Genomic DNA, 7,579 nt, shown 5'->3' with positions numbered 1-7,579 from the left:
CTACTGCCTGACCCCCGTCCCTACTCCCGATCTACCCCCCTGCCCAGTACCTACCCCTCTGTATACCCCCTATCTACTCTCCTACCCACAACCTGCCCCCCTATCTACTCCCTATCTACCCCCCTACCTACTACCTACGCCCATCTACCCTGCTACCCCCTATTTACCTCCCTATCCACTGCCTACCCCGTCTCCCCCCCCATCTACTACCTATCCACCCATCTATTCACCCACTTACCTACGTACCCGTGTGCTGGGGAGCTGGGGTTATTTGGTATGGAGAAAAGGAGGCTCAGGGGAGACCTTGTTGCTGTCTATAACTACCTGAAAGGAGGTTGTAGTGAGGTGGGAGTTGGTCTCTTCTGCAAAATAACCATGGATAGGACAAGAGGAAATGGCCCTAAGTTGCACCAGGGGAGGTCATAGCCTCAAGTTGCACCAGGGGAGGTTCAGGTTGGATATTAGGGAACAATTCCATACCAAAGGAGTGGTGAAGTGTTTGAGCAGTCTGCCTGGGGAAGTGGTGGAGTCACCATCCATGTCAGCGTTCAAGAAACGTGGATAAGGCACATAGGGACATGGCTTAGCAGGTGTAGTGGTGGGCTTATGCTTGGATTTGATGATCTTGAAGGTTTTCTTCCAACGGTAATGATTCTATGATTCTGTGYTTACCAAGCTACCTATCTACCCACGTACCTACCCATACACAAACCCTTCTACCCACCTGTCTACACATCTACCTACCTAGTACCTACCCAGACACCAACCCACCAATCTATCTGCCTACCTACCCAACCAACCCAACCTGCTATCTACCACTCACCCACCCACCACCCTCCCTCCCAGACCAGGTCGGGCTGTGCTTCGCACCCTTGCTTGGTGCTGGGTCACGGTGGCGCCCRTGTGGACATGCACACACCTGCGTGGGACCAGCTGAGGATTCTGGTTGGGTTGTACATGCGAGGGCTCCTGCAACCGCTGTCCCCACCACCTTCACCCGCCACCAGGGCAGGTCCCAGGGGTGCAATGACCTTGCATGGGGATGGGTCTCAGGAGCGGCATGAAATGCCCAGCCCTGGGTGTGCATTGGAGATGCACGCGGCTCTTCTTGCTTTTGCCCGGTCGGCCACAGGTTGTGYAAACGCAATTATAGTTTATTTTTATTTGCTTGACGGGTTCAGGCTAACCCGTCACGTGTTCCTCTAGCCAGATTCACGCAGCTCAAGGTCTAGCTCGCATCGTCTTGCCCAGGCAAGCCACTGCTTTAGTGCCCAGTTATTACTGTATTGAGCAATATCCTTTGCGCTCCGCTAGGCTGTTTTCTAGAGACACAGCCTGTTCTCATCGGAGGACATCAAGGAATGGAAAATTCTGCATTTTTCTTGGCTTCCTGTTCTCATTCTAAAAATGATACTATAGTAATTTCCAATGTGGGTGACTCCAGATCTCCCTCTATGTGAATAACTGTGTATGAGGTGCATTTTAACAACATGAGGACTAATTCCTGCAAAACCTCAGCAGAAAATCTCTTGTGTAGCAATGATGCCCCATTGGGAACTCCTTTGGGAATCTCCATAAAWACTAACTCTTGAGCCGAGTAAAACATGTTTCAGTAACATTGCATCGTGGTGTTGCTTAGACTGGACAAAACACTAATAAGTTTGGGGAAATACCTTGGATTGGTGAATGTTTTTTTTTTCTTTCATTAGTGTCTATGCATTATAATGCAAGACAATCCAAAATACTAGTTCTTGCAGGGCAGTTCTGCTGATTCATTGCTTCTCATCCTGCTTTTCAGCTTCGCTTTATCTTTCCAAYCACTATTGACTGATAACCTCTTTTTTTTTGAGATAGGGTTGTATCTGTTCTGCAGAGGGTGGGTGTGATCAGATGCTAAACAGAAAAATGGCATTTCCTAKTTCCCTTTGCTTGCCCAGTGCTGGTCCTTCCTCCAAAGCCACCGTGACAGCTTCTATCATCAGTAATTTAGCACACGTCTTTGAGGCAGGAGCAGTCTCTGAAAATACAAAGGGATGTGGAAAGCCATTGGGCAATGGGACCATAGCACCATCTACGGGCCCTGGAAGCCTTTCCCTCCCAGCACCGGGAGCTCACGAGTGAGCCCAACCCAGAACAATCAGGTAGTTTTACCTGGTCAAAGCTACAAAGCCAAGGGAGCCTCGAAGCGGTGCTGCTCTGTCCAGGGAATTGACTCCCATGGTGGGATGGAAGAGTGGAGGGAATCCAAGGGACTCACATCTGAGACATGCTGCAGCCGCAATGTAGATTTCTGTTTACTTATTTATTTTAGACAAGAGAAACACGTGTCCTTTGCTACTATAGGAAGGCTCTGGTCTTTTCCATGTGAGCTCCTTCCTGTCTGGAAGAGGGAGGCTGAGCTCTGGATGGCCGAATGGCACCGAGCTCGCTGGGTTTCCAACCACCACACGGACCTCGCTGCCTGAAACACACAGTCATAATGGAAAAGGACCCCCTACACTTGCCAGAATATATAGAGTCTGACAGGGAGCAGCAGGGACAGGGATAAAAATGGCACAAATTCAGCCCCACTGCCCTTCACTGGACCGAGAGATTGCAGAAGGGACCCTGTGTGCTCCATGTCCAGGAGCTGTCCCCAGGTTGGAACCTGTCCCCATGAGATCATTTCTCTCGCTTGTAACCCATGTTCTCAGCCAGGAGAGGGAGTCGAAGACAAACAAAGCTGGGAAGCCCATGGGCCCTCCCTGTGACACACAGCCTTTTGCTAGCATGAGACACTGCTCTGCTTTATTTCTGCTCCAAGGTGTCGTCCTTCCRAGGCTGAGACTTGCAGTGATACAGTGACTAAGCTGGGACTGTTTCCTTCTCTGCAAATTAGACCGTAACCATTCTCGTGGTCTCTTAGGGTTATGCAGGGTTATTTGAGAGGGCTGATGTGTCAAGAAAGGTCTGTTTGGGGGTGCAAGATGGGCAGGGAATGCAAATCTTTAGCAAGCAAACTGAGATAGATGTGGAAAAGGATATTGGAGCAAGAGCAAAAGGAGCTTCAGGGTGGTAAAAGGGAATTTGAAATGTAGAAATGAGAAACCTCTGCAAAGTGAGGAAGGACTAAGACTAAATATAATCTGGGGATGGCCCCAAATTGAGTAACTATCTTGTCTCAKGTGGAGAATGCTGAAATGGAGGGGGAATGGAAATGAGGAATTCAAGCATCCATCCAATTAAATGGGGGTTTTGGAAGGACTGGCACATGAATGGCAGGAATGGTAGCAGGAGTTTCTGTTGATTTCTTCTAACTGGTGTTAGACTCCCGTGGCTAGAAACCAGGCAAACCCTCTCCATTGGGAAGCAGAAATAACCCAAAAAGGAAGATTTAAAAAAAAAATAAAAAAAGAGAGCAAACATGCAGGTGTCGGCAGACCTTTCCTAGCTGGAGAGCTCTGTCCCTAGGCACAGTTGCAGGACACCCCGCACGCCTGCAGACCTCCCAGCTGAGAGCAGAGTGATCGCGCCGATGCTGCCGCTTCCCTGGCTCCCGAATCACGGGATTCGGGGATCACGGGATTCGGGGATCACAGGATGTTTGGCAGGAGCTGCAGGCAAGGGTGGTGCTGCCTGACCTTGGAGGGACGCAGCCTTTCTCATGCTCCTATCTCCCATCCCTTGCAACACGTGCACTTCTCAGCTCTGCTGCTCCCGCTTGCTCCCGTGCCCTGCCGTTGTGTTATAAATGAATGGCTGTTGGGCTTGGTTGATATTTAATGAAGGCCATGTAATACTCTTCATTCATTGACTTATCCAAACAGTCTTAATACCCAGCCTGGGAAAGTTATCTTGGCTTCTTTAAGATTTTCCACCATTAGCCATAAACATTTTACAGTCTTGGCAAGTTGGGTTATTTGTCAGAGGCCGAAAAGAAAGCTTGACTTCAAACAGCATTGCTAGCAGAGAAAGCTTTAAACTGATATTAAATCTCTAAACTGGGCAAACATAACAGTGCAGTAATAAAGATAATCATACAGCTCAGCCCAAGAGGGGCTCTAGTCCTCAGGGCCCCACAAACTATACAACCCTTTTGGGTGGCTCCATATCAGGATGGAGAGTTCGCTGGTCCTGGGACACCCTGGGGGGATCTGCCCAGCCACGGGCTGATTTTCTGCTATCCCACCAGTCTGTCGACACGGAAAGGGCCCTAGAGCAAAGGCAGCCCCTGCTAATGCTGCCTCGGCAAGAGCACCCTAGTTAGGAGTTAATCCATTCCAGAAAGGGTGCCCGTGTGGTGGGCGATGCAGTAGTCATTCCTGAACTCCTCAGAGCCCTCAGGGTGAAGTGACTAAGAAAATGTGGCCTAAATTGCCATGGATATTCACCATCTCAAAGCCTGGCAGTGCAGGCTCCTCCAGGCCAGGCTTCCTGGCCTGGTTTTGCCCTCCATCCCTTGGCTCTGAGAAGGATATTTCCAAGATGACAACTTGAGTTCTCCAGGGTAATACCATGAGGCAGAAAGTCCTCTGCCGTGTAAATACCCTGTGTCTCTAGCTCCACAAACCCTCTTCCTACTCTCCTAGCCCCTGGGTGGGCCAGATCCCCATGCAAAGCGATGGAAACAGGCACTAATATGCAAATGCATGCAAATCACAGCATGAAGCAGCTGTCCTCGGCCAGACACCCCCACGCAGACCTACAAACTTGTGCACAAATGTAATTGCACAGGCCTGATGATCCATAAGGCAGGTGCACGGTGCAGCATGGACAGTGTAGCCCTGTGCTTGAGAGGATACTCAGTCCTCTCCTTGGCTTTACCAGCTTCAAGACTTGCAATAATTGTGCAAAAGCGTGGTGAGGAAGGCAGCTGGCAGGGCTTCTCAATGCCTTAAATATTATGGGGTTTCTGTAACTTAATTTAGTCTGAGCTGAGACGGTGCTTTCCCAGCTCCCAGTTTGGAAGCAGCTGTCTCCGTGGCGGGATGGGTCTCTGGAAGCATTCGCCCTTCTGGTGGCAGAGAACTTGCTGCTCAGTCTCTGCATGGCTTTGGGGTGGAGGGATGCAGCTGTGGGCTGTGAGGACATTGTGCACAGGAAATAATCGAATTTCCATAGAAATGGAAGGTCCTGCAATGTTGGAGCTGTCTCCACTGCCTTCTCCATGGGAATGCAGCACAGCAGGTCTCTGATGCTGCCTGGGGAGAGGATGCCACTCAGGGGCATTTAATCCCATAGTTTAAGGTGATTTTCAGAGAGAGATGAACACTACTTGGAACAGAGCATCCCAAAGGTTCTCCTTCATCCCTAGCAGAACCCTCTGTCGAGGAGGAACCAAAGTTTCTCTTGCAGCTTCTGCCCTTACCTTTTTTCTCARTCGCTTGTCATCTTAGCTGGTTCAAGAGCTGGGGATCTCCACATCCCAACGTACTCTGACGGTTTGGACGGGCCTTTAAAGATCTGTATCCCCTGCAAATTAGCTCCGAGCAGAGCCCACCATATCCATGAACCATGAACCGTATCTGCAATTCAAGATAATACTGACCCATGGGCAGGATTAATTAATGGGTGTTTTTAAAGTACAGTGAGGTCTTGGAGAGCTCTAGAGAAGGACAGAGAAGTATATTACTGAGTTATGTTATTGTAATGTTTTTCCTGTTCAGTGAGGGGGAATAGGTCGTGTTCCAGCCAGGACTGGGCTAGCAATTGTCGCAAGGAATTGCAGCCCAGCTGGTGATGCTTCCTGTGGTGGGTGAATATCTAGCCATGCCCACCCTGCTTATTGCACCCATGGCACTTTCTAGGAGTGAAGACAGGGAATCACAACAGCTCCCTGAGCAGAGTTGTCTGCATTTGGGTGCAGGGGTCAGAAAGACTCCCTTATCTTCACGTGCCCAGCTGGGCCTGCACATCTCAGCCGGGCAGCACTGTGGGGTGCCAGGAACCACAGTGGATCCTACCCTGGGCACCTGCAGCTTGGCATAGCCCTTACTTTCTTCTCCAAGGTGTTAGTGGCCATTGGCCCTTTGCAAGCCAATGAAGCAGCCAAATCAGGCAGCACCCTAGGACCAGAATCAGAGCAATTGGAAATACAGCTCCCGAAGATCCTCCTTCCCAAGCCCCACATGGCCCAGATGCCCACTGCTCTAACTGCCAGCTCTCCTTGGCACCAGCAGCCCTGTGTTTCTCAAGGGACACCGAATCAGAGGAATTTGGTGCCCCACTTGCTGGTGCTGAGCCCTCCTGCACACATGCACACCAAAGCCGGCGGCGTTGCCGTTTTTATTGGCCTGCCTGACAGTTTTCAGGTGCTAGGTGTGTTTATGGTTTATGGCCGTCAGTGTCACGCCTTAATTAGGAATGGGGAGAGGGCCGGTAAACACGTCCACACCTTTCCCTTCCTCCCGCTGCCTTCCTGCAGGGAGAGAGGGACCGGGCAGAGCGTGGCTGGGATTCCCGAGCTGCTCGGGGATATCTGTGCCCAGCCTTGAAGGAGGTGGACGGCCTGGCACCGAGAACTGCCTGGCTCAGCAGTGCCACGTTGCTGAGCGCTCCCCRCTGCCTCTTTTTTTTTCCACGCCTATCTGTGCCTGTGTGTGTTCTTGCAAGTTTAATAGCAGCAATAGTTGCTTTTCTCARAGAAGATATACAGGCCATAAAAGTCATTTGCCTATTTTTTTTTCCCACTGAGATATGAAAGCTCTGGAAGAGGTTCCAAAGCCTCTTGGCTATTTCAGATCAGGGTTATATAAAGCGTATAAAAAGAATGCATTTCAGAGTAGCCAGAGTACCTAAAAATGCCACTTTTGCAGATTTTTGCTTGGGCCTCATGAAAAGATCTTGCAGCTGAGCATGTAGCTCTCCAAGAAAATATCCTTGATCTAGATAGCAAGCACAGAATGCAGCAGCCAAATAATCTCTTAGCCAAAAAATAGCGTAGGTGTCACCTTGGGCACCTTGTGTCACCAAGGGCAGTGCTGTCCGGGAGGTGCTCACAGGAGCCACCTCCTGGGAGGGCATCACCTGGGGCTCCAGGGAGCCCCACAGGGTACAACAGAGCCCACGTCTGACAAGACCCGTGTCTCAGGGTGATCCCAGGCAGGGACAGAAGTGGGGAGCGTTGTGGCTGACAATGCCACTTAGGGACAAGGTTGCTCCGGAGAGATTTGTGGGATTTCTTTTTTTTTTTTTTTCCCCCCCAAGGGAGCTGAATGCAGCAATGAGAAACCTTCTGTAGGGACTGCRCTGATTTAAGATTAACCAGGTAAAGGGCAACCTTGATAGAGCAATTCACGGAAAGGAATCCAGGAGAATTTATTGCTTCGAAGATTTGATATTGCATCTGTGGAGTTATTAGGGCATACACCTAGGTAAAACCAGCCATGGGTTACAGGGTTCTCGGGGCAGGCACTGAGAGTCCTGGGGTCTATTTCCCATTATCGGAGGCAAGGAACTAATTCCTTCTCCCTAGTGGACTAACCACTCAGGCTCTGTTTGTGCTGAGGGAACATGTCCTGCAACTGCCTTTGCTGACCTTGGTCTGGAATTCAACTAGTGTTGGGGCTCTAGGTGTTCAGCTAGGGAAGGTCCCCAGTAA

This window comes from Nothoprocta perdicaria, unplaced genomic scaffold (assembly GCF_003342845.1).
Source record: "Nothoprocta perdicaria isolate Ctin4 unplaced genomic scaffold, notPer1 scaffold_3, whole genome shotgun sequence".
In the NCBI taxonomy this organism is placed as follows: Eukaryota; Metazoa; Chordata; class Aves; order Tinamiformes; family Tinamidae; genus Nothoprocta; species Nothoprocta perdicaria.
The sequence above is the reverse complement of the archived record's forward strand: the minus strand, read 5'-3'. Positions refer to the sequence as shown.